This window comes from Dama dama, chromosome 28 (genome assembly GCF_033118175.1).
Source record: "Dama dama isolate Ldn47 chromosome 28, ASM3311817v1, whole genome shotgun sequence".
Lineage (NCBI taxonomy): Eukaryota > Metazoa > Chordata > Mammalia > Artiodactyla > Cervidae > Dama > Dama dama.
In genome coordinates this window covers 54,370,705-54,397,051 of record NC_083708.1, presented here as the reverse complement: position 1 = coordinate 54,397,051, position 26,347 = coordinate 54,370,705, and the positions used below count along the sequence as shown (strand labels likewise).

The following is a 26,347-nucleotide window of genomic DNA, read 5'->3' as shown; positions in this document are numbered from 1 at the left end:
TTGCAGCATGGCCTCAGGGCTGCGGAAGGTAAGCACCTTCAGAAAATTTAGCACTCCTCACCCCAAGACCTTTTCTTGAAAAAAAAGTACAGGGATTTTTGTATTTTGCTTTTAAGGGAAAATGTCACTTAAGGGGAATTTGGAATCCCAGGCATTCTTTACATGTAGGTATGGAGAGAAAATGCACATATTTTGCATGGTTGAGAACCTCATAGCAAATATTCCAGGAGAAAGTTGATCCAGGATCACTGAAGTCCTTGAAATACCCTCAATTAAACAATCCAAAAATACCTCTGAAATAACATTTTTATCACAACTTCAGGGTCTCGTATTGAAAACAATAAATAAATAAATAGAATTTCAACTAAACATAGCAAGTAAAGTAACATGAGAATTGGTAGATAGTATGAAGAGAAGAATGACCTAACTAGAAATATTGTAAGATTATTAAAAATTATTAAAGTGATAAAAGAAGCAATAAAACCATAAGAAAACAACAGTAAGGATGAAATGACCTGAATTTAAAGTCTCCAAATCCTGGGATTGATCAAGTTCACCAATAAGTAGTTGAAAATCTGGTATTGAATTTCTTTGAGCTTGAATTTTTTCATGGAACTACTGATATATTTATCTCATGATGTTTGCATAAAGATTGTATGAGGAAATGTATGTAAAGTCCCTAGAAAATTATAAGTAGTCAGTAAATGTCAGTATTTATTTCCCATTTATGAGAGATAAACTTAGATATTGCACCTTGGTCCACTGTATATTTGCAGTTGTGAGTACCAAGATCTGTTTAGTGTATATTAAATTTTGAAACATTATTTCCTACTTAGTAGCATTGTTAAAAATTAGTATGGAATAGGGCATTTATCAAGATGCACAGTTAATATAATAATAGTAACATGCCAATTTTCTGTCCATATATGTAATATCTTCCTCAGAGACCTGTAAAATAAAGTCCAAATACTTCTTTCAAGCATGACTTTCTCTAGGGGATAGAGCATGAGGATAGCACCAACTATTTTTTCAGATAAGGCTTAAAATCATTTTTGCCAAGTTTTAAATACATCTTTTTTTGGGTATTGATTAGAATTTCATTTTATTTACAGATAATTTTTAGAAATGGAAATCTTTTCATCCAGAAATTTGGTGCTTCTTTATTTGCCTTTAAAAATACTTTGTTTCTTTGCAAAGTTTTGTGATACCTTTCATGAACATTTCATAATAAATTAATTCCTATATATTTTAGATCTTGGTTGCCATGGTGACTCACATCTTACATACTATTAGGTATCCATGGAAGCTTTTTATTTCTTTATATTTCATGTCTAACATATATACCATTTTTCAAGTATTTTTAATTTTTCCCTTTGCTTTCTTTACATAAGTAGGTAGTGGCATATTCTGGATGCCTTCCTTTACAGACTAGTTCTACTATTATTTATCACACTGACAAGAAATTTCAAATAGTATGGCATGGTAAGTGAAAAGCATAGAACTTATTGTCCTGTACATGTTGAATTCAGTTTTCTAAAGATGACAGTTTCTTTGATATCTTGGTGTCATATAATAATTTTATTAATAAAATTTCTAATTGGAACCACCCTTTTCTTACTATATATAAACACACACAAATAAAAATTGATTATGAAATATAAGTCTTTTAATAATCTTCTGAAAAACATGTCCTTGTATTTTGGACAACTTTGAAAGATCATACCATAGTTTATTTTCATCTGTTACATGTTACTTTGTTGGTTTAAGTACCAAGACTAAATTTATGATCCTGAGGATATGTTTCTTTACAATTTGAAGTAATGCAGCTGTAAAACTGTACTGTAAGTTGTGATGGCAAGGATATTTCCTGTGGTAAACATAACTCAAAAGCTTAGATATGCATGGGTTAGGTAAGCTACAACATAAACACAAAACACCAGTGTTCCTAAAATAATTTTCTTCTGATAAATCAATGCCTTTCTATGTAAACAAATTTGGATGTTTACCAAAGTAAAAATGCTCAGTTGTCTTCTCCTGTTAATGGCCCTTGGTGGAAAATTTTGTTTTAAAAATATAAAACTTTCCTTTCTGTATTTTGAGACTGATATTTGTCAGAATCTTGGGGCTTCCCTGCTGACTCAGACAGTAAGATTCTGCCTGCAATATAGGAGACCTGTGTTTGATCCCTAGGTCAGGAAGAGCCCCTGGAGAAGGGAATGGCAACCCACTCCAGTGTTCTTGCCTGGAGAATTCCACGGACAGAAGAGCCTGGCAGGCTACGGTCCATGGGGTCGCAAAGAGTCAGACATAGCTGAGCGGCTTTCACTTTCACTTAGGATCTTAGAATACTTTTCATTCTGATGATCTCCTTCAGTCATTAATTTTATGTCATTTTATAAATAGCCATTATTATTTTGTCATTGTTGAGATTATTAGTTATTTGTTAACAGGCAATGCTTTTGTAAAATTGTTTTCTTGCTTTCCAACGCCTTTGACCTAACTTACCTGCCTTCCTTTTAGTTTTGTGTACTTCTTTTAGATATACTGTCGATCTCTGAATAATGCAAGGGTCAAGTTGAAACTCCGCTCCACTCAGGTTAAACTCCACTCAATTGAAAATCCAAATGTAACTTATAATAGGCCCTCTATATACAGGGCTGCTGCTTATTTGTGGTTCCTTCATATCTATGGTTTCCAATCCACAGGTTCAACCAACTACGGATGGTGTAGTACTGTCGTTTTTACTGTTGAAATAATCTTCCTATAAGTGGACCCACACTGTTCAAACCTATGTCTTTCAAGAGCCATCTGTATCTCCTTTATAATTTGTAAAAGGTAATTTACTTCCATCTCTCTGAAGATATCTTTATTTCCCTTTTGGTCTTATGAAAATTTTTGTAGGTATACAGTGCTAAGTTCAACATTTTGAAGATATGGTTTCAGCCTTTATTGTTGATAAAAATTTCTCCTGTCAATCTAATTGTTCTTTGCATGCAGTTCTTTTTTTATTCTTAGGAAATTTTAAACAAATGTTTGAATTTTAATTTATTTTTATTTATCTATTACATGTTTTTTTTGTTTGGTTAATACAAATAATTTGTTGTGGAAATTCTCAAGCAATATATACTTTCATTTTTTTTCCTCTTAGTTCTATTGAGATATTATTGAAATATATGTAAGATTAGTATATATAATGTGATGATTTGATACACAGGTAATGACTTTAAATTAGCTAATACCTACATCCCATTACAATATTACCATTTTAACTTTCAAGTGTATGATACACTACTGTTAACTATAGTCACTATCTTACATTCTATCTCCAGAATGTACTTATCAGTTCAGTAGCTCAGTCATGTCTGACTCTTTGCAATCCCATGGAATGCAGCATGCCAGGCTTCCCTATTTATCACCAACTCCTGGAGCTTGCTCAAACTCATGTCCATTGAATCAATGATACCATCCAATCATCTCATCCTGTCATCCCCTTCTCCTCCTGCATTCAGTCTTTACCAGCATCAGGGTCTTTTCCAAGGAGTCAGCTCTTCCCATTAGGTGGCCATAGTATTGGAGTTTCAGCTTCAGCATCAGTCCTTCCAATGAGTATTCAGGACTGATTTCCTTTAGGGTGGACTGGTTGGATCTCCTTGCAGTCCAAGGGACTCTCAAGAGTTTTCTCCAGCACCATGGTTCAAAAGCATCAATTCTTTGGTGCTCAGCTTTCTTTAGAGTCCAACTCTAACATCCATACTTGACTACTGGAAAACCATAGCTTTGACTAGATGGACCTTTGTCAGGAAAGTAATGTATCTGCATTTTAATATGCTGTCTAGGTTGGCCATAGCTTTTCTTCCAAGGAGCAAGCGTCTTTTAATTTCATGGCTACATTCACCATCTGCAGATATTTTGGAGCCCAAAAAATAAAGTCTGTCACTGTTTCCATTGTTTCTCCATCTATTTGCCATGAAGTGATGGGACCGGATGCCATGATCTCATTTTTCTAATGTTGAGTTTTTTAAGCCAGCCTTTTCACTCTCTTTCTCTTTCATCAAAAGGCTCTTTAGTTCTTCTTCACTTTCTGCCATAAGGGTGGTGTCATTTGAATATACTTATCTTATAACTGGAAGTTTGCACCCTTTGACCAACATTCCCCTACCCCTCAGCTCCTGGCAACTACCATTCCACTCTCTTTCTATGAGTTTAGGTTTTTAGATTCCAAATATATAAATAAGAATAAACAAATGTGTCTTTGTATGATTTATTTCACTTGGCTTAGGCTCTCAAGGTCCAACTGTATTGTCACAAAAGTTAGGATTTCCTTCTTTCTTGTGATTAATGATTATATTCTTTAATCCATTTTGTGTTAATTTTTGTGAGTGTTATAAAATGAGTTGAATTTTACCCTTTTTCCTGTGAATATACAGTTTTAACACCATTTGTTGAAGAGACTATGCTTTTCCTATTGAGTATTCTTGTCTCTCTTATCAAATATTCATTCACTGCACATGCCTGTAGTTATTTCTGAGCTCTTGATTCTGATTTTTTGGTCTTTGAGTCTATTTTTATGCCAGTTCCATACTATGATTACTTATGGTGTCTGTCCAAAAACAACCATACAGATTTTAGTATTGTTTTCTCCTTCTGTAAAAAATGTCATTGGAATCTTGTTAGGGATTGCATTGAATCTATAAATGACTTTGTGTATGGACACTTTAACAATATTAATTATTCCAATTCATAAAACATAGGATATCTTTCTACTTACATGTGACTTCTTCCATTTCATTGATCCAAGTCTTTTAATTTTCTGCGTACAGGTTTTTCACCTCTGTTTTTCTGCTGATCCCAGCCTATTGAAAGTATTGGTCTTGGCTAGAAATACCAGGGTGTGGTGCTCACCTTGACTGAGGCAGGTTCCCCATAGACTTATCCCCTTTTGGAACCATTGCTGTGGCTGGACCAGCACTGTAGTTTTTATGATTGCAAGATGCCTTCAGTAACTAACATGAAGAGACTATGAAGCAACAGAGCTTATTGCTCACAGCTCTTGGAGGGTACATGTCACACCTTGGGTCACACAGTGAGGCCTCAGGTGGAATGAGGAGGGGTGGGGGTGGGGAGAGTGGATACACACTCAGGCTTGGTAGCTGTGCTTCTATTGTGGTCAGTAGTGGGGGCCTATGATTTTGTGGGTTCACTTTTTCCTGGTGAATTTAAAGCATAAGATGAGGGATTAAAGTGCAAGAAGAGAAAAACCACCAGTCACTAGTCAATTATCTAAGTGAATCGAAGATCTCTAAAACAAACTTTGGTGCTGCAGGGGTGTGGGGCCAAGCCTAGCTCTTTATCTAGTCATGGGACTGGCAATGTGTTTAGTAGCTGTCTGGATTTCTTAATCACAGCTGAAGTTAGGCATTTGCATTATGATAAAAACAAAAACACTCAGGCACTTACAGTGCAAGCTCCTTGGTTAGATTAAAGATTTTATTATTTGTGATTTTATATTAAATGAGATTATTTTAATTATCAGGTAGTTAGTTGTTAGTGAATAGAAACAGCTGATTTTCTATGTTGATATTTGTATCCTACAACTTTTCTCAATTCACTTTTTAGTGTCAGTAATGTTTTGATGTCATCTTTAGGACTTTCTATGTGTAAAGATCATGTCACCTGCAAACAGGCAGTTTTACTTACTCATCTCCAATTTGGATGCCTCTTATTTAATTTTTTCTTACCTAATTTCTCTGACTAGGAATTTTAGTATATTGTTGAATAGGAGTGGTAAAATGAGCACCTTTGTCTTGTTCCTCCTCTTAATAGGAAAGCTTTTAACATTTCACTACTGAGTGTGATGTTAACTGTGGGTTTGTTATATATGACCTTTATTATGTTGAGGCATGTTGTTCCTATACCCACTTAGTTGAGAGTTTTTGTCATGAAAATTTGTTGCTTTTGCTGCATCCCATAAGTTTTGATATTTTGTATTTTCACTTTCATATGTTTTCAAATAATTTTTTTATTTCCTTTTTGATTTCTTCTTTGACCCATTGGTTTTTCAGGAGTGGTGGTCTAATTTCCATACTTTTGTCATTTTTTCAGTTTTCCTCCTGTTATTGATCTCCAGTTTCATACCACTGTAGTTGGATAAGATGCTTGGTGTGATTTCAGTCTTGTATTTGCTATGGCTCTTTTTTTTTATCTCTTAACATATATGCTTAACAAAACTCCAGGTGCACTTGAGAAAAATATGAATTCTGCTGATGTTTGGTGGATTCCTTTATACATGTCTGTCAAGTCCATTTGGTCTAAAGCATCAAGTCCAATGTTTCATTACTGATTTTCTGTCTGATGATCTTCCCATAGTTTAAGTGAGGTATTGAGGTCCCCTACTATTATTGTATTGTCTGTTTCTCCCTTTGCATGTCAGTGTTTGTTTAATATATTTAGGTGCTCTGATACTGGGTGCATATATAATTATAATTATTATATCCTCTTGATGAACTGACCACTTCTTTATATGATGGCGTTATCTGTCTCTTGTTAAAGGTTTTGATTTAAATTAACTTTGTCTAATACAAGTGTAGCAATTTACTATCTTTGGGGTTCCATTTACTTGGAATATCATTTTCCATCCCTTCATTTTGAGCCTATGTGAGTCCTTAAAGCTAAAATGAGACTCTTTTGGATAGCATAACATTGGGTCTTAACTTTTATTCCATTCAGCCATTTCTCTCTCTTGATTGGAGAAGTTAGTCCATTTACCTTTAACGTAATTTTGATAGGCATGGATTTACTATTGCTATTTAATTATTTTGTAGCTGTTTTATAATTTGTTCCTTATTCTGTTGCTCTCTTTCTGATCTATGATTCTTTAATTGTGCTGTGCTAATTTGCTTCAGTCATGTCTGACTCTGTGACCCTGCGGACTGTAGCCCGCCAGGCTCCTCTGTCCATGGGATTTCCCAGGCAAGAATACTGGAGTGGGCTGCCATTTCCTCCTCCAGGGGATCTTCCCGACCCTGGGATCCAACCCATGTCTCTTAAGTCGCCTGCACTGGCAAGTCGGTTCTCTACCACTAGCACCAGGCTGTCTTTTAATTCTTTTCTTCTATTAATTATCTTCAGTAGGCTTTTGCTTTGCGTGCCATGAGGCTCACAGAAAAAAAATATATATATAATGATCTATTTTAAGTCAATAATAACTCTAAACACACAGAAATGTTCTACATTTTTTTCCTCTCATATATTTATTTTTTGATTTCACTTTTCATCTATATATACTGTATATCCATTTACAAATTATTGTTCTGTAGTTACTTTTGTCTTTAACCTTCATACTAAAATTATAAGGGATTTACCCCCTACCTCTTTTTTTTTTATTTTATTCAGTATTATTGTGTGTCTTGGAGTTCGATTGTTTAGAGTTGAAATTTTGTGGTGACTTATTACCTTCATGAAATTGGATATTGAAATCTGTCCCCAGATTTGGGAACTTTTTAGCCACTTTTTCTTTAAATAAGTTTTCTGCTCCTTTCTTGGCCAGTTCTCCTTATGAGACTCCCTCAATGATTAGATGGGTTCTTTTAATGATATCCCAAAATTCACTCTTTCATTCTTTTTTCTTCTTATTCCTTTGTGTGATTTCAAATGACCTGTATTTTAGTTTTTTTCAGACAGTTCATAGATTTTTATTTCTTTAGGATTTGTTGTGGAAACTTTGTGGTTTCCTTTGGCAATGTCCTGTTTCCTTCATTATCAGTGATCCTTGTGGCCTTGTGTTTATGTCTTTCCATTTGAAAGGCACCTCTCCTAGTCTTTACAGACTGGCTTCAGTAGGCAAAGCCCTCCATATTCAATCTGCCCAGAGATTCTGAGTGGGCCACCTGATGGTGTCCATGGATGAATCTGCTGCTCAGAGTCTTTGGGCAGGCACAGCTGGTGCCTGGATATGCAGTTGCAGACCTAGATATTGATTCTACAGGAGGCAACCAATATGGAGATGAACTGGCAGCCAGGTTTTGTAGGACCCGGTCTGCAAGCTGGGGTTTCTGAGATCATTCTCCTAGCAGGATAGCTGGAGTCTGTGGCTCCAAGAGTCAGCCTATAACCTGGGCTCTCAGATGCTGGCCTGGGCCTCGCCTGGCACCATGAGTCTGGGTCAGTCGAGCTGCTCTGGAGTCTGGGTCTGGGGGTACTGGCCTGCAACTGGCATGGGTCAAAAGTATGGTTCTGTTGTAGCTGGCCTGGCATTGGACTTAGCTGGGAGCCTGTATTCACAGGTGCCCACTTGGAGCCTGGTGCCATGAAAGTTGCCATGGGACCCAGATGGCACCAAGGTGAGCTAGGAGCCTAGCTTCAAAGCCTAGCTTCTTTGAAAGCCTAGAGCCATAGGAGGCACCCTGGGTCATAGAAACCAGTTAGCACTTGGCGGGGGGGGGGGGGGGGGCGGGGCTGGGGGCCCAGGATTGCTAGAGTCCACTGACAGCCTAGTGTCCTGGGAGCCACCTGGGGCCTCAGGAACTGCCCATGTCTTAGGAGCTGGCAGGAGTAGGGGTGAGCTAGGGGCCTCTGGGGAGCCCAGTGATGTATGTGCTGCCCGAGACTGCAGGGGCCACTGAGGCCACTGGAGTTGGCAGATGCCAGAGTAAGTGAGGGGCCTGAGTTGGTAGAAGCATGCAGAAAGACACCTAAGGTCCAGGGGTCAGCCTGGAATTGGGTTAAGTCTGTTCTGGGCTCCATGGTAAAGTCAAGTGCTTGCCTCATTCTCTGTCTCCCACAGGGAGCATAGCTTTGTCCACACCAGGCTGCCCAGACTTGGGGAAAGGATGATGGAGGTAGTGTGACTATATGCTTCTTAACCTTTCTCATTTCATCATTTCTTATTTTTGTGCTTTACCCAAGTGCTGTAATCCATCACCTTGAATTCAATTCACTCGTATGAAGATATTTTTGAATGCACATAGTTAATAAATTGATGTTTTTGTTGGGGGTAGAGCTAGAAATTCCTATGCTGCTATAGGAATTTCTCTTGACATGTTTTTTCCTAGCATTATCATTAATTCAGTAAATTTGTAAATATTTATTGAGAGTTACCATGTGACCAATACTTTACTAGGTATTATGGAACTACCAGCCTTGGATTCATGTCAGATCCTCCTTATCTCATAACATCTCTCATATTATCTGTGCTAGATTATCTTTCTAGCTGTCAATGCTATATTCTATATTATTTTACTACATCCATTTTTTTCTAATCATTAATACTCTTTTCACTTCTATATGCTTTTTATGGAAAGAATTTTAATTTCAAACTAAAATTTTTATCTATAGAAGTATAGTCTTTTTCTAACCTACTTGTTTTTTATCCTGTAGTTTCCTCAATAAATATTATAGATAGTCCTTTATGATTATCTCTCAGATTTAATGCTGTTACTCTACAGCATTAGGATAAATGTTTTTTATCCTGTAGTTTCCTCAATAAATATTATAGATAGTCCTTTATGATTATCTCTCAGATTTAATGCTGTTACTCTACATTAAGGATAAAAATGTAGGAATCATCATAGATTCTTTTTTGTTCACCCTACATCTAATTCTTGACTTCTCTCCAATATTTGTCCAAAATCTTTCCACTTTCTACCACTTCCACTGGTTCTGTGTGTGTGTGTATGTGTTCAGTCATGTCCTACTCTTTGCGACTCTATGGACTGTAGCCTGCCAGGCTCCTCTGTCCATGGGATTTTCCCAGAAAGAATACTAGAGTAGGTTGTCATTTCCTCCTCCAGGGGATCTTCCCAACCCAGGGATTGAACCCATGTCTCCTGCATCTCCTACATTGGCAGGCAGATTCTTTACCACTGAGCCACCTGGGAAACTGGGCCAGTCTGGTATAAGTCACTACCATTTGTGCTTGGATTGTTACCACAATCTCCTAACTAACCTCTACTTCAAGACTTGTTCACTGTCTGCTCCATCACACTGCCCACCCCCACCCACTCACCCAATAGCAGTGTATTTGGAGCCTCAGCCAGAGCGACTGTTTTAAACTCTAAATCAGGTTATGTCACATCTGAGTTTAAAATTTGCTCTTCATCTTTTTCAACATAAAACCCAAAGTTCTCTCCATGGCTTACTGAGTCCTATGCATCTGGCTCCTACCTCTCCCCTTACCTCCAGTTCTCTTTTTCCTTACTTAGATCCAGCAAAATGGCCTCCTCATGCTTCTTCAAACACACCAGGCATATTCTTATCTCAGAGACACACCCTTGCTGTTCTTTCCGGTTCTCTTTCTGGATGTTCTTCCTCTGGATATCTGCATGTGTGTTGATTATCTACTGCTGCCCAGCAAGTTATCCCTGAAACTTAGTGATTTAAAATTTTAAATATTAGCTCTCACAGATTCTTTGGCTCCAGAATTCGAGGGCATCTTGGCTGAGAAAGTCTATCTTGCCTTCTTACAGGATACAGCAAGATGTTAGCTGGAACTGCATCCATCCGGTGTATGCATGTATTTACTGGGCCTGGGAGATTCACTTCCAAAGCGACTGCTCACATGTGTGGCAAGATGGTATTGGCTGTTGGTGGGAAACATTATTTCTTCTCCATGCTAGCCTCTGCATGGGCTGAGCGAGTGCCCTCATGCATGACAGCTGGCCCTCCCTAGAGAGTGAACGAAGAAATCAAGGCAGAAGCCACCATGTCTTTCACAGCTTGGCTGCAGAAGTCTCTTCGACAATATCAAGTCTTTCTAGAGTCACTTTCTCAGTGGGGACTTCTTTGACCTCCTGCATTGTAAACTGCAGCCTCTCTGTCATCCTTGCTCTCTACTCCCTCTCCTTTTCTTTTAAATAGATTTTTGATTACATGTATCATCTTCCAGGAAAGCAGATGTTTACTTGCTCATTGTGTCTCTTTCTTCAGTGGAACATACAGTCCAAGAAGAGAAGGGCTGTATCCTCTTCATTTTGTTTCCACTTTGTGCCAAGAAGACTGGCTCACAGTGAAAATTTGTTTTGTTAGTTTCTGCCTTTTCTTTCTTCTTAAATTTATTTATTTATTTTAATTGGAGGGTAATTACTTTATAGTAGTTTCTGCCTTTTCAATCTGCTAGTATCTGCTTCACTGAGGTTTCTAATTCAGTGGTTGTATTGTTCTCTGTATCGTTTCTTCTGGTTCATATTTTCCCTGCGGTTGTCAGTGCTGCTGCCTTGACTCCTGTAAAGAGACATTGATTAAACATACTTTCAAAATGTTTAGGATTTTGTCAGAAAACCTAACTCTTCTGACTGCTCTTCTGAGTTACACTCTTTTGAACTTCCATGTAATTTCCTATAGCCAGTGATTTTTTTATGCTAGTTTCTCCTTATAGAGAACTCTTTTGGATCATTCTGCTCTGGTGTGAAATGGGACCTGTCAGAGGCTGTGAGACTGAGTCTTTCAAGCTGAAATGAAGGGATGAGAATAAAGTTCCCATGTCTCATAGTTTTACTTTGTCAGTTTAGAGCTCCATTTCCAGAGGTATCTAGAGAGAGACCAGTGTGATGGCTTTGCAGTGGGAGCCTCTCTCCACTCAAAGACCACCTTTCTGTGTTTAGCATGGCAGCTATTATTTAGCAGGGGCACGTCCCAGGATACACCATGAGCGAGTGCCGTGGGATCAGATGTGTAAGGCAGGCAGGAATTGGGCACTTAACTGAAATTCTGATGGAATCACAAATTAGTGTTTTACTGTCCTGATACCTGATTTTTCTGCAAGTTGCTGCTAGTGAGTTCTTTTGGGATCTCTTCACTTATTTCCCAAGCAAAGTATTCATTTGCATGCAGACAAGAAATCTGTGCAGATTCTCCTTGTGTAGAGAATTTCCCTGAAGTTCCTGGTGTGAGACAGTTATTCATCCATGTTTTCTAATGCTGGATACAGGATTTTCTCTGTATATATTATATATACAGATAGTCATTTTAATATGATTTTGAGAAGGAAGTTAAATGTATGTCTCATTCATTATTTTAATCAAGGTATCAGCATGATACCCTTAACATCAGGTATTAAGAGAGGTTATTTATCTCTGACCATCCAAAGAAGGTCTTTGCTTTTAATTCTGAGGCAGATCCATTTATATTTTTCCCTTGGAGCACTTAAACAATTTTAAGGTATTTAACTATTTGTTTACTTATTCTTTGCTCTCTTTTATGTTGAAAGCTCTGTATGGTTAGAAATTCTGTTTTTTCACTATATCTCCACTGCCTAACATAGTCTCTGAAAGTCAATAGTTTTAGATGAGGCACCAGGGATATGAGTAAGATAAACAGCCCATTTAGTCTTTCAGGCCACAAAACTTCACAACTCTTAGTTTTAACTCTGCCCATTTTGTGACATTCATTTCTTGAAGGGGTTGAGAGAAATATGAAAATACAAAAAGAAAAATGCTTCTAATTTGTCAGAAACAGCTAAAGGAGTGTTGTTATTTTGCCAGTAATAAGATTTATGAACTAAATATATGCACCATTGTGAAAATATAACAATAAACCTGATTGTATTTTCTCCAGCATCATTAAAGACACAACAAGAGGAATTGGCATTTACTTGTACAGAAAAAAAAAACACAAAAACTGAAGTACAAGAAATAACTTCACAGTAAGATCATTAATGACAGGAAAAATGCTGAAGGGTATTAATGAATATTCTCTTTTACAGTATCCTCTGAAAAAAAGGAGAAATACCAGTTAGGTGTTTCAGATTCAGCCTTTGTAAAGGCAAGTCACCTCTGAAAAATATTTTTAGATGGAGAGATAAACCAGAGTAAAGTATTTCAGACATATTTTTGACACAAGCTAAATGTAAGCCTAGAATAATTTGCTAAATGTCACAAAAAAGAAAAAAATTAGTCAGAATAAATAGCAGTCTTTAAGCTTAACTGGAGTATTTTCTTGTATCTGTGCTTTAAAAAATCACCCCTGTTAGCTGATAAAACACATTAAATCAAAAGGATTTAGCATCATGGTTAATGTTCTTTATGAGCTGCATGGGCCTAGATATTACAGCACATATTTTACATATGTAATTCTGCTTTGGGACTACTTTCAAACCAATGTACAATACGCTGAATTAATAATGCTTATAAGTGTAATATATATGAAGAGAGTTTGAGAAACTCTTGACGAAAGGTGATATATATTTATGAGGTGCCAGATGTTTTCCTTTAAAAGTAATTTTTTTAAACTAACCCACACTTTGGAGATTTGTATTGAAGTGGTCTCTTTGTGGTAGTATATTATTTAAAATATGTTCTGTGAGACCTAGGCACAATGGGGTGAATAAAAGAATAAGTACCTGTCTAAATTTTATATATTTTTAAAAATTGGACCATTGGGGTGCATTTTTTAATGCAGGTGCAGTGAATTAGATAGAAAACAATAAAAAGAGTTACATATTTCATATATAACTGCAGGTGTTGAACATGCACATATTATTGTTATTTTAATATTTTCCTTTAATTATGGAGGTAATTGTGATATCATATGCTTATATATCATATTTCTTCCAAGGTGTTCAAACACATCACAGTCATGAATTATTTTACATTTCATAACTTTCCCTGAGGGAAGCAGAGACAACTATTATTGCCCCATTTTACAGATGAAGTACCTTGTTACCAAATGACCACTTTCTAAATGTCTTCAGAATCTTTTCAAGCATTTTTCAGGGACTTCTTCCTCTGGCCTTCCACAGTGTACAAGAAGCTTCCCAGTGTAGACTGGGAAAGCACATGTGCCATGAGCGGGGGCAAACCCAGTGTGGTCCATAGACAGCGAGCACTCCCCACACACGCCAGTGATGTTTGTTTGCCGTGCTCTTCCCTCCCCACAGCACGACTGAACAAGTGAGCCTAAATAAGTGACCACCTTCACCCCCTTGTGTCAGGGTGGAAATTAGAGACTAAAGAGACTTGCAAGCAGAGGAAGCCAAAATAAACAAAGAGGGAACCGCTCTGGAAGTGACAGGTGCAACAGGTTAAAACCCTGTAGCATTGACTATGCATTGGAAGGGGACTATAGACCTTGAGAAGAAGTATAAGCTAGAACAAGGAACTATCTAAACCTGAACTGACCCCACACTGCCCTCAACAGCTCCAGAGAAATTCCTAGATATATTTTTACTATTATCATTTTTAAATTTTTAATTAAAAAGTTTTTTTTAAGTTCTTTATTATTCCTTTCATTTTCATTTTTATAAGCTACTGTGGCTGCTGCTGCTAAGTCACTTCAGTCGTGTCCAACTCTGTACAACCCCACAGACGGCAGCCCACCAGGCTCCTCCATCCCTGGGATTCTCCAGGGAAGAATACTGGAGTGGGTTGCCATTTCGTTCTCCACTGCAAGCTGCTGCTGCTGCTAAGTCGCTTCAGTCATGTCCGACTCTGTGCGACCCCATAGACGGCAGCCCACCAGGCTCCTCCATCCCTGGGATTCTCTGGGGAAGAATACTGGTGTAGGTTGCCATTTCCTTCTCCAACTTATAACCTACTATTACCTTGCAAAAAAAATACCCTATTTTAAAGGCAAATTTCATATATATTTTTTATAATTTTTGTGATTAATTTTGTTTTATATTTTTAATATTGTATTTTTGAGTGTCTAACCTCTATTCTAGATTTTTAATCTTTGTTTTTTGATATTTGTTATCAATTTTTTACCTTTAAGAATTTAATCTTCAGTATCCATTTTTACTTAGGGGTGTGATTACTGGCTTGATTGGTCTCTCCCCTTTTGACTCTCCCTTTTCTCCCCCAGGTCATCTCTATCTCCTCCCTCCCCCTTCTCTTCTCTACTTAACTCTGTGAATCTCTCTGTGTGTTCTGGGCTGTGGAGAACACTTAAGGAACTGATTACTGGCTAGATTGCTCTCTCCTCTTTGGATTCCCCCTCTTCTCCTGGTCACCTCTATATCCCTCCTCCCTCTTCTCTTCTCTTCTCCATGCAACTCTGTGAACCTCTCTGGGTGTCCCTCACTGTGGAGAATCTTTTCACCATTAACCTAGATGGTTTATCATCAGTGCTGTATGGATGGAGAAGTCTCGAGGCTACTGTAAGAATAAGACTGAAAGCCAGAGGCAGGAGACTTAAATCCAAAACTTGAGAACACCAGAAAACTCCTGACTCCAGGGAACATTAATCAACAAGAGTTCATCCAAAAGCCTCCATACCTACACTGAAACCAAGCCCCACCCAAGAGCCAACAAGTTCCAGAGCAAGACACACCACAGTGATTCTCCAGCAATGCAGGAACATAGCCCTGAGCTTTAACATACAGGCTGCCCCAAGTCACACCAAACACACAGACACCTCAAAACTCACTACTGGACACTTCATTGCACTCCAGAGAGAAAAAATCCAGCTCCCCCATCAGAACACAGACACAAGCTTCCCTAACCAGGAAACCTTGACAAGCCACTAGTTCAACCCCACCCACAGGGAGCAACCTCCACAATAAAGAGGAACCACAAACTTCCAGCATACAGAAAGGCCACCCCAAACACAGTAATCTAAACAAGATGAAAAGGCAGAGAAATAGCAGGTAAAGGAACATGATAAATGCCCAGCAAACCAAACAAAAGAGGAGAGGATAGGGAGTCTACCTTAAAAAAATTCAGAATAATGATAGTAAAGATGATCCCAAATCCTGAAAAAAAAAATGAAGTTACAGATAAACAGTCTAGAGACAAGGATTGAGAAGATGCAAGAAATGTTTAACAAGGACCTGGAAGAAATAAAAAAGAGTCAATCAATAATGAATAATGCAAAAACGGAGATCCAAAGCACTCTGGAGGGAAACAACAGTAGAATAATTGAGGCAGAAGATAGAACAAGTGAGGTGGAGGATAGAATGGTGGAAATAAATGAAGCAGAGAGGTAAAAAGAAAAAAAGAATTAAAAAAATGAGGAAGACCTCAGTGACCTCTGGGACAATGTTAAAACCCCAACATTAGAATCATAGGAGTCCCAGAAGAAGAAGACAAACATAAAGGCCATGAGAAAATACTTGAGGAGGTAATAGTTGAAAACTTCCCTAAAATGGGGAAAGAAATAGCCACCCAAGTTCAAGAAACCCAGAAAGTCCCAAACAAGATAAACCCAAGGAGAAACACCCCAAGACACATATTAATCAAATTAACAAAGATCAAACACAAAGAGCAAATATTAAAAGCAGCAAGGGAAAAAGCAACAAATAACACACAAGGGGATTCCCATAAGGATAACAGCTGATCTTTCAATAGAAACTCGTCAGGCCAGAAGGGAATGTCAGGACATACTTAAAGTGATGAAAGAGAAAAATCTATAACCCAGATTACTATACTCATCATGGATCTCATTCAAATATGAAGGAGAAATCAAAAGTTTTACAGAGAAGCAAAAGCTGAGAGAATTCAGCACCACCAAACCAGCTCCTCAACGAATACTAAAGGATCTTCTCTAGAAAGGAAATGCAGAAAAGGTTTATAAACTTGAACCCAAAGCAACAAAGTAAATGGCAAAGGGATCATACTTACCAATAATTACCTTAAATGTAAATGGGTTGAATGCCCCAACCAAAGACAAAGGCTGGCTGAATGAATACAGAAATAAGACCCCTATATATGCCACCTACAAGAGACCCACCTCAAAACAAGGGACAAATACAGACTGGAAGTGAAGAGCTGAAAAAAAAGTATTTCATGCAAACTGAGACCAAAAGAAAGTAGGAGTAGCAATGCTCATATCAAATAAAATAGACTTTGAAATAAAGGCTGTGAAGAGAGACAAAAAGGACACTACATAATGATCAAAGGATCAATCCAAGAAGAAGATATAACATTAGAAATATGCACCCAACATAGGAGCACCACAATATGTAAGGCAAATACTAACAAGTATGAAAGGGGAAATTAACAGTAACACAATAATAGTGGGAGACTTTAATACCCCAGGCACACCTATGGAGAAATCAACTAAACAGAAAATTAGCAAGGAAACACAAACTTTAAATGATGCAATGGACCAGTTAGACCTAATTGACATCTATAGGACGTTTCACCCCAAAACAATGAATTTCACGTTTTATTCAAGTGCACATGGAACATTCTCCAGGGCCACATCCTGAGCCATAAATCTAGCCTTGGTAAATTAAAAAAAAAAAAAAGAAAACATTTCAAGCATCTTTTCTGATCACAATGCAGTAAGATTAGATGTCAAATACAAGAAAAAACAAAACTATTAAAAATACAAACATGTGGAGGCTAAACAACACACTTCTGAATAACCAACAAATCACAAAAGAAATCAAAAAAGAAATAAAAATATACATAGAAACAAAAGAAAATGAAAGCATGACAACCCAAAACCTATGGGATTCAGTAAAAACAGTGCTAAGGGTTCATAGCAATGCAAACTGTACCTCAAGAAACAAGAGAATAATCAAATAAATAGCCTAACTTTACACTTAAAGCAACTAGAAAAAGAAGAAATGAAGAACCCCAGGGTTAGTAGAAGGAAAGAAATCATAAAAATTTGGGTAGAAATAGGTGCAAAAGAAACAAAGGAGACTATAGCAAAAATCAATAGAGCTAAAAGCTGGTTCTTTGAGAAGATAAATAAGGTAGACAAACCATTAGCCAGATTCATCAAGAAAAAAGTGAGAAAAATCAAATCAACAAAATTAGAAATGAAAATGGAGAAATCACGACAACACAAAAATACAAAGGATCATAAGAGACTACTATCAGAAACTATTTGCCAATAAAATGGACAACTTGGAAGAAATGGACAAATTCTTAGAAAAGTATAACCTTCCAAAACTGAACTGGAAGAAATAGAAAATCTTAACAGACCAATCAGAAGCATGGAATTTGAAACTGTAATCAAAAATCTTCCAACAAACAAAAGCCCAGGACCAGATGGATTCACAAGTGAATTCTACCAAAAATTTAGAGAAGAACTAACACCTATCCTACTCAATCTCTTCCAGAAAATTACAGAGGAAGGTAAACTGCCAAATTCACTCTATGAGAACACTATCACCCTAATATGAAAACCAAACAGAGATGCCACAAAGAAAGAAAACTACAGGCCAATATCACTGATGAACATAGATGCAAAAATCCTTAACAGAATTCTACCAAACAGAACCCAACAACATATTAAAAAGATCATGCATCATGACCAAATGGGCTTTATCCCAGGGATATAAGGATTCTTCAGTATTCACAAATCAATCTATGTGATACACCACATTAACAAACTGAAAGATAAAAACGATATGATTATCTTAATAGGTTCAGAGAAAGCCTTTGGCAAAATTCAGCATCCATCTATGATAAAAAACCCTCCAGAAAGCAGGAATAGAAGGAACATACCTCAACATAATAAAAGTCATATATGATAAACCCACAGCAAACATTATCCTCAGTGGTGAAAAATTGAAAGCATTTACCCCAAAGTCAGGAACAAGACAAGGGTGCCCACTCTCACCACTACTATTCAACATAGTTTTGAAAGTTTTAGCCACAGCAATCAGAGAAGAAAAAGAAATAAAAGGAATCCAGATTGGAAAAGAAGAAGTAAAACTCTCATTGTTTGCAGATGACATGATCCTCTACATAGAAAACCCTAAAGACTCCACCAGAAAATTACTAGAGCTAGCCAATGAATATAGTAAAGTTGCAGGATATAAAATTAACACACAGAAATCCTTTTCATTCCTATACACTAACAATGAGAAAACAGAAAGAGAAATTAAGGAAACAATTCCATTCACCATTGCAAGAAAAAGAATAAAATACTTAGGAATAAATCTACCTAAAGATACAAAAAACCTGTATATAGAAAACTATAAAACACTGATGGAAGAAATCAAAGATGACACAAATAGACCCAGAAATATACCATGTTCATGGATCAGAAGAATCAATATAGTGAAAATGAGTATACTACCCAAAGCAATCTATAGATTCAATGCAATCCCTATCAAGCTACTGATGGTATTTTTCAGAGAACTAGAACAAATAATTTCAAAATTTGTATGGAAATACAAACAACCTCCAATAGCCAAAGCCATCTTGAGAAAGAAGAATGGAACTGGAGGAATCAACCTGCCTGACTTCAGACTATACTACAAAGCTACAGTCATTAAGACAGTACAGTACTGGCACAAAGACAGAAATATAGATCAATGGAACAAGTAGAAAGCCCAGAGATAAGTCCACACACCTATGAACACCTTATCTTTGACAAAGGAGGCAAGAATATACAATGGAGAAAAGACCATCTCTTTAACAAGTGGTGCTGGGAAAACTGGTCAACCAGTTGTAAAACAATGAAACTAGAACACTTTCTAACACCATACACAAAAATAAACTCAAAGTAGATTAAAGATCTAAATGTAAGACCAGAAACTATAAAACTCCTAGAGGAGAACATAGGCAAAACACTCTCTGACATAAATCACAGCAGGATCCTCTATTACCCACCTCCCAGAGTAATGGAAATAAAAGCAAAAATAAACAAATGGGACCTAATTAAACTTAAAAGCTTTTGCACAATGAAGGAAACGATAAGCAAGGTGAAAAGACAGCCTTCAGAGTGGGAGAAAATAATCGCAAATGAAGTAACTGACCAAGAATTAATCTCAAAAATATACAAGCAGTTCATGCAGCTCACTTCCAGACAAATAAACGGCCCAATCAAAAAATGGGCCAAAGAACTAAACAGACATTTCTCCAAAGAAGACATACAGATGGCTAACAAACACATGAAAACATACTCAACATCATTCATTATCAGAGAAATGCAAATCAAAACCACAATGAGGTACCATCTCACACTGGTCAGAATGGCTGCTATCAAAAAGTCTACAAACAATAAATGCTGGAGAGGGTGAGAAGAAAAGAGAACCCTCCCTCACTGTTGGTGGGAATGCAAACTAGTACAGCCACTATAGAGAACAGTATGGAGATTCCTTAAGAAACTGTAAATAGAACTGTCATATGACCCAGCAATCCCACTGCTGGGCATACACACTGAGGAAACCAAAATTGAAAGAGACATGTGTACCCCAATGTTCATTGCAGCACTGTTTACAATAGCCAGGACATAGAAGCAACCTAGATGTCCATCGATTGATGAATGGATAAGAAAGGTGTGGTACATATACACAATGGAATATTACTCAGCTATTAAAAAGAATGCATTTGAATCAGTTCTAATGAGGTGGATGAAACTGGAGTCTATTATACAGAGTGAAGTAAATCAGAAAGAAAAAACACCAATACAGTATATTAATGCATATATATGGAATTTAGAAAGATGGTAACAATGACCCTATATGTGAGACAGCAAAAGAGTCACAGGTGTAAGGAACAGACTTTTGGACTCTGGGAGAAGGCGAGGTTGGGGTGATTTGAGAGAATAGCATTGAAACATGTATATTACCATATGTGAAATAGATCTCCAGTCCAGGTTTGATGCATGAGACAGGGCACTCAGGACCAGTGCACTGGGATGACCCTGAGGAATGGGATGGGGAAGGAGGTAGGAGGGGGGTTCAGGATGGGGACACATGTACACCCACGGCTGATTCATGTCAATGTATGGCAAAAAACCACTACAATATTGTAAAGTAATTAGCCTCCAATTAAAATAATTTAAAAAAATAAATGAAAAATCATTTCAGTTTTTGTCTACAGATTATCCCTTTTCTACTAGATGCCATCCAGAGGGATTGTTAACCAGGTGCTCCGTTAAGGACTGGACATCACCAGTTCCCTTGATCACTGTCTGCTTTCCTCTCTGTTTCACTGTTGAAGTTGAAAGTTGTGCTTTAGACATCTCTTTTTCCATGTGATGATTCATAGCATCATTCATAATACCACTTCCTGCAACTTACCCAGAGAGAGAGCAATAAGATTTTGGGCAGCTGTTGCATCTGTGAATTTCCTCAAACAAGGTCAACATTTTTCTGAAGTTCAGTGTCATCAGTAAACCTAAAATGAACAATAACCAAAGAGTCTGTGAAAATGTAGACTGAATTATTTTTATGGAAATTCTTAGGAACATAATTGATAGGAAAAGGGCATTTAAATGGCACTGTCTTTCTTCTTACACAAATAAAACATTTAATTTCTGCACATTGATCATAAAGATATTTATTTTAAAATTTGGAATGTTAGGTAATTCTGTAGTTTATTACAAAAACTATGAATTAGAAAGAGGGGGGGAAAAAGATTTCTGAGTTTGAGCAATATCTACCATTTAAATAGCAAGTGTGATTTATTTTAAAATTTTATTATGTAAATAATTTCTCATTTTTGAATGTCAAAGAGAATAGTTTTGCTTTTTACCTTTATATAGATTCATAGATTGACAGAATCGAAAGAGTTGGAAGATGCCTCGGAAGTCCTTTCATTTTAACTTCTGTTGAACACTGATATCTCTTTATCCCCATAATGGACAATTTTTTCCCTTCACTTGAACACACAAAAAATTGGAAAAATCACTGTTTGTCACTTCCCAGTTCTCACAGTTCATTTCACTGTTGGACCACCTTGATGGCTGTCAGAAATTCCCCATTATACCTGAAATCCTGCCTTTTTAGTCTTCTAAACATTGGCATAATCGGTGCTCTCTACATATTTGAAGAGAAAAATAATGTGCCTTCCATCGCCAACCCCCCCCCTCTTTTTTATTCCCAGGCCAAAAACCTTACTTTATAGTAAGAGAAGGATCCTTTATGTCAGGCAGGGAAGCAACACAACAAATATACAGAGCAATGACTTTGTGAATTCAACTCACAGTACTGGTTAGAGCATGGAATTCATGAGCAGTAAGAGAAAATAGAAAAATTAGAAATGAGATCTGAGTCTGATTGTGGGTGGCTATGGGCAAGAGGATCTTTGCTGTGTTTATTAGGCAGGTTCATGATTTGATCAGAGAGCTGCTTCTGGAAGATTGATCAGGACATGACTGGAGGGTGAGTCCCAGATGTATATGAATTTTGGGTCATTTTTCTTACATAGCTTTTCAACATTCCAGTCCTTGTGTAACTCCTTTTGTTGAGTGTGGGCTGAACATAGTAACTAAATTCCAACCAACAGAAAGTAGTGTAAGTATTAGGCTGCCACTTTATAACTAGCTTACATAAGATTGTTACTTTCATCTTAACAGAAGACTCTGTCTATTGCCTGCTCAGCTTGCATGGATTCATGAAGCAAGTAAACTCCTTGGAAAGATCCACGAGCAAGGAACTGAGAATTCCCTTTGGCCAGCTACCACTGAGAAACGGAGGCCCTCAGTCCAACAGCTTGCGAAGAAGAGAATCCTGCCACCAACTACATGAACTTGGAAGTGGATATTTCTCCAGTTAAACCTTGTGATGACTACATCCCAGATGACCCAGGGATTACAATGGGTAAGAGACCTTTAAGCAGAGGACCCAGCAAACTCATCATGGATTCGTGACAAGTAACTTGACTAACAATGTGTCTTGTTTTAAGCTGCTGATTTTTATGGTAAATTGATTACTTCTGAGCATATGAGCTATAGGAGCTTAACTTGATGCAGAGGTTGTGAGCTTGCAAACACTGAACAAGAGTATAGTGATACCTAGAAATAATGGGAGATTGTAAATGTTTAGATTATGGATTTTTATGCTTCTGTATATGTACATTCATAAGTTCATTCATATTCAACAATAAAACAGAACTGTATCATCTGGACTGAGGTATTACTGACAGCAAAAGGGAGTACTTTTGTATCCCTAGAGAGCACATTTGATAAATTTTTATAAGCAACTTTGTAGATGCAAAGTATGTACAATGCTAAAATGTTCAAGTTTTTTTGTTTTTTGTTAAAACTGGTAGAAGACCAGTCAATGAAACCTCTAAAGAGGACATCAAAAATTAAGAAAGGAGTTAGCCCTCATATTTTAATGTGTTCTTGCTACCATTTTTCAACTGTAAAACTCATTCCAAATACTTGAACTTACAGAGCAGATCTTTGGCAAGATAGCTGAAAGCATAACAAGTAAAACACCACCGCCAGAAACAAATGAAATGCTGCCAAACCACGTCAAACTGCTTTACTCTGCCAAGTCCAAAGATCGAAACATTCTTTGTTGTGAAAATACCTCATTAATGAATGTTTCTATGATTTTGCATTTTGTTACAGAAATTTCACAAGGTAATGTTAATTTTCCTTATTGGGAGAACTGTAAATGCTGAGGAAAAACATATAAAGAACAATCCCTTTGAAACACAGGAGTTCTAACAAGGCAAGAAGAATTATGGACCAGGAGGAGATAGAAGAGGAGACCACAACCAGGAGGAGATAGAAACTCCAAGAGGTAAAATCAGGATTTGGGGCTATTTTTTTCCTCGGTTTAGAGGCACCTGTAGCTTCTGTTCTACCTGTAGATTCCTACACTGGAGTAGGAAATGACAACCCACTCCAGTGTTCTTGCCTGGGAAATTCCAGGGACCTGGTGGGCTACAGTCTGTGGGGTTGCAGAGTCAGACATTACTGAGTGTCTGAGCACAGACGCACATACAATAGATTCTATTAGAGACAAGCTGAGCGGAACTTTTGATAAATTAACAGTTCTAAGGAACAGAAATTCAAATATAAGACAGCCAAATTAGAAACCCTAGAAAACTCCTATCACTTGAATTAGAACCTCCAAGGGATACACTCCAGAAGAGAAAAAACAGGAATAAGAAATATCCTGTCCCTAACAAGGGTTGACACTCTCAATGTAAACTGTCTCAGGCTCAGTAATTGGATTAAGATGATCACCACTTGCTAGTACTCCAGCTGATGGTCTAAATCAAACATAAATCCTCAAAGGGATTCACTTTGGGGTAAGATGGAGCATTTTGAGGCAGATCAAAACAACTATAAAACAGAAAACCTACACGAGTTACAAAATTATTTTCTTGAAGGCATCAGAGAAATTCAGCAGCCACAAAGAGTAAAAAGAGTAAGATTCCAACGAGGGGATTCATTATGGAGAAGAGCTAAGGGCTCGAGCATCCTTGCAGGCATTTGTTGGTTGTAGATTTGAGGCAAAATGGAGATTCCTAAGTAAACCTGCATGTGGGGTTGCTACTAGGAGGACAGAGTGACCGGCAGAGACTGGAGGGGTCACACAGAAGAATCGGAGGTTTCAGAGACCTCAGGTATGGTGCTCACTCCTGCAGTGTCTGTCTTAGACTCTAAAACTGCACAGAACTGGAGGCCAAAGAACTAAGGCCAAAGACAAAGTGCCTAAAAATCCAGGGACTGTATCGGAAGACTGATCATTTCAACTTTGTCCATTTTTCCTGAGCTTGTTTAGTTGCCTCAGTCATGTCCAACACGTTGGCAACCCCATGGAATGGAACCCACTAGGTTCCTCTGTCCGTGGGATTCTCCAGGCAAGAATACTGGAGTGGGCTGCCATTTCCTTCTTCGTTCCTGAGCTTACCTAAGGATTTAATGCAATTCCAACCAGATTCCTCAAGGATATTTTTTTAGGAGAAATTGATAAACAGATTAAAAATAAATATGGAAATGCAAAAGAGAAAACCAAATTTTGACGAAGAAGTATAAAATTGGAGAATGTACACTAACCTATACCAAAACTCAATAACTATTATAAAAATGTAGTTAAGACAGTATGTATTGGTATAGGTACCAATATGTAGGCTAATGAAATCAAGAGTCCAGAAACCTACCGACCTGTTTATGGTCACTTGATTTATGATATATATGATGCCAAGGGGCAAAGATTATCTTTTCAATAAATTACCTTGTGTCAACTATATACCCATAGGAGAAAAAACAAAATCTGGCACTTGCCTCACACTTACATATAAGCCAGTTCCTGGTGGGTTAAAGTGAAAAATATGAAAATTATGGCATAAAGGTTTTAAAAGATAATAATAGAGGGAAATCATCTTGACCTTGGGAAAGGAAGGTAATTTTTATATTAAAGTGATAACCATAGTATAGACCTGGAGTCTGTGATACATAGTGAAGTAAGTCAGAGAAAAACAAATATTGTATATTAATACATGTATATGGAGTCTAGAAAAATGGTACAGATGAACCTATTTGCAGGGCAGGAATAGCGATGCTGACATAGAGAACCTTTAAATGGGGACATGGGGCCAGGGGAGGGAAGGGTGGGACAAATTGGGAGAGTAGGATTGATGTAAATACATCTACATACTACCATGTATAAAATTGATAGCTAGTGGGAATGTATAGCTTAATGTATAGCACAGGAAGCTCAGCTTGGTACACTCTGATGACGTAGAGCCAGGAGCTGGAGGATCAACAGGGAGAGAATATACGTATACATATAATTCATTCCCATACAGCTTCCATGATGGCTCAGCAGGTTAAGAACCTGCCTGCAATGCAGGAGACACAAGAGATGCGGGTTCGATCCTTGGGTTAGGAAGATCCCCTGGAAAAGGAAATGGCAACCCACTCCAGTATTCTTGCTTGGAGAATTCCATGGACAGAGGAGCCTGGTGGGCCCCAGTCCATGGGGTCATAAAGAGTTGGACATGACTGAGTGACTTACTAACTCATTCACTTTATTGTACAGAAGAAACTAAGAACATCATAAAGCAATTATCTTCTGATTGAAAAATAAACATGGAATTGCTGTGTGATATGGTAATTCTACTTCTGGGAATATACCCAAAAGAAGTGAAAATAGGAACTCAAACAGACATTTGTACACCCACCTACATTCATAGCATCATCACTCCCAAGAGCTGAAAGGCAGTAACAACCCAAATAACTATTGAATGAATGGATAAACAAAATGTGATATATATGTGTGTGGAATATTATTCAACCTTAAAAAGGAAGACAGTTATTTTGACATAAATGGATGAAACTTGACGTTATGAACCTTAACATCATGCTAAGTAAAATAAGCAGACACAAAAGGATAAATATTGCTATTCTACTCATATGAGATACATAAAGAAGTCATATTCATAGAGACAAAAACTAGAACAATCATAGAGAACAAAACTAGACAAAAGCCAGAACTGGGGGAAGGGAGGTGTGGGGAGTTGTTTAATAGGTGCAAAGTTTCAGTTTGGGAAGATGAGAAGTTCTGGAGGTGGATAATAGTGATGGTTCAGCTCAGTTCTGTTGCTCAGTCGTGTCTGACTCTTTGTGACCCCATGGTCTGCAGCACACCAGGCCTCCCTGTCCATCACCAACCCTCACAGCTTTCTCAAACTCATGTCATCGAGTCTGTGATGCCATCCAACCATCTTAACCTCTGTCATCCCCTTCTCCTCCTGCCTTCAAT

At 37.5% G+C, this 26,347-nt stretch overlaps 1 long non-coding RNA gene across 1 annotated transcript in view; it reads left to right on the top strand.

The window, feature by feature from the left end:
* Positions 1-22,435, top strand: part of LOC133047964 (uncharacterized) — a 122,852-nt gene extending 100,417 nt beyond the window's left edge. Inside the window, exon 4 of the long non-coding RNA XR_009690922.1 lies at positions 22,198-22,435. This is a non-coding gene — a long non-coding RNA (uncharacterized LOC133047964). The remainder of the gene's footprint in view (positions 1-22,197) is intronic.
* Positions 22,436-26,347: the final 3,912 nt, after the last annotated feature.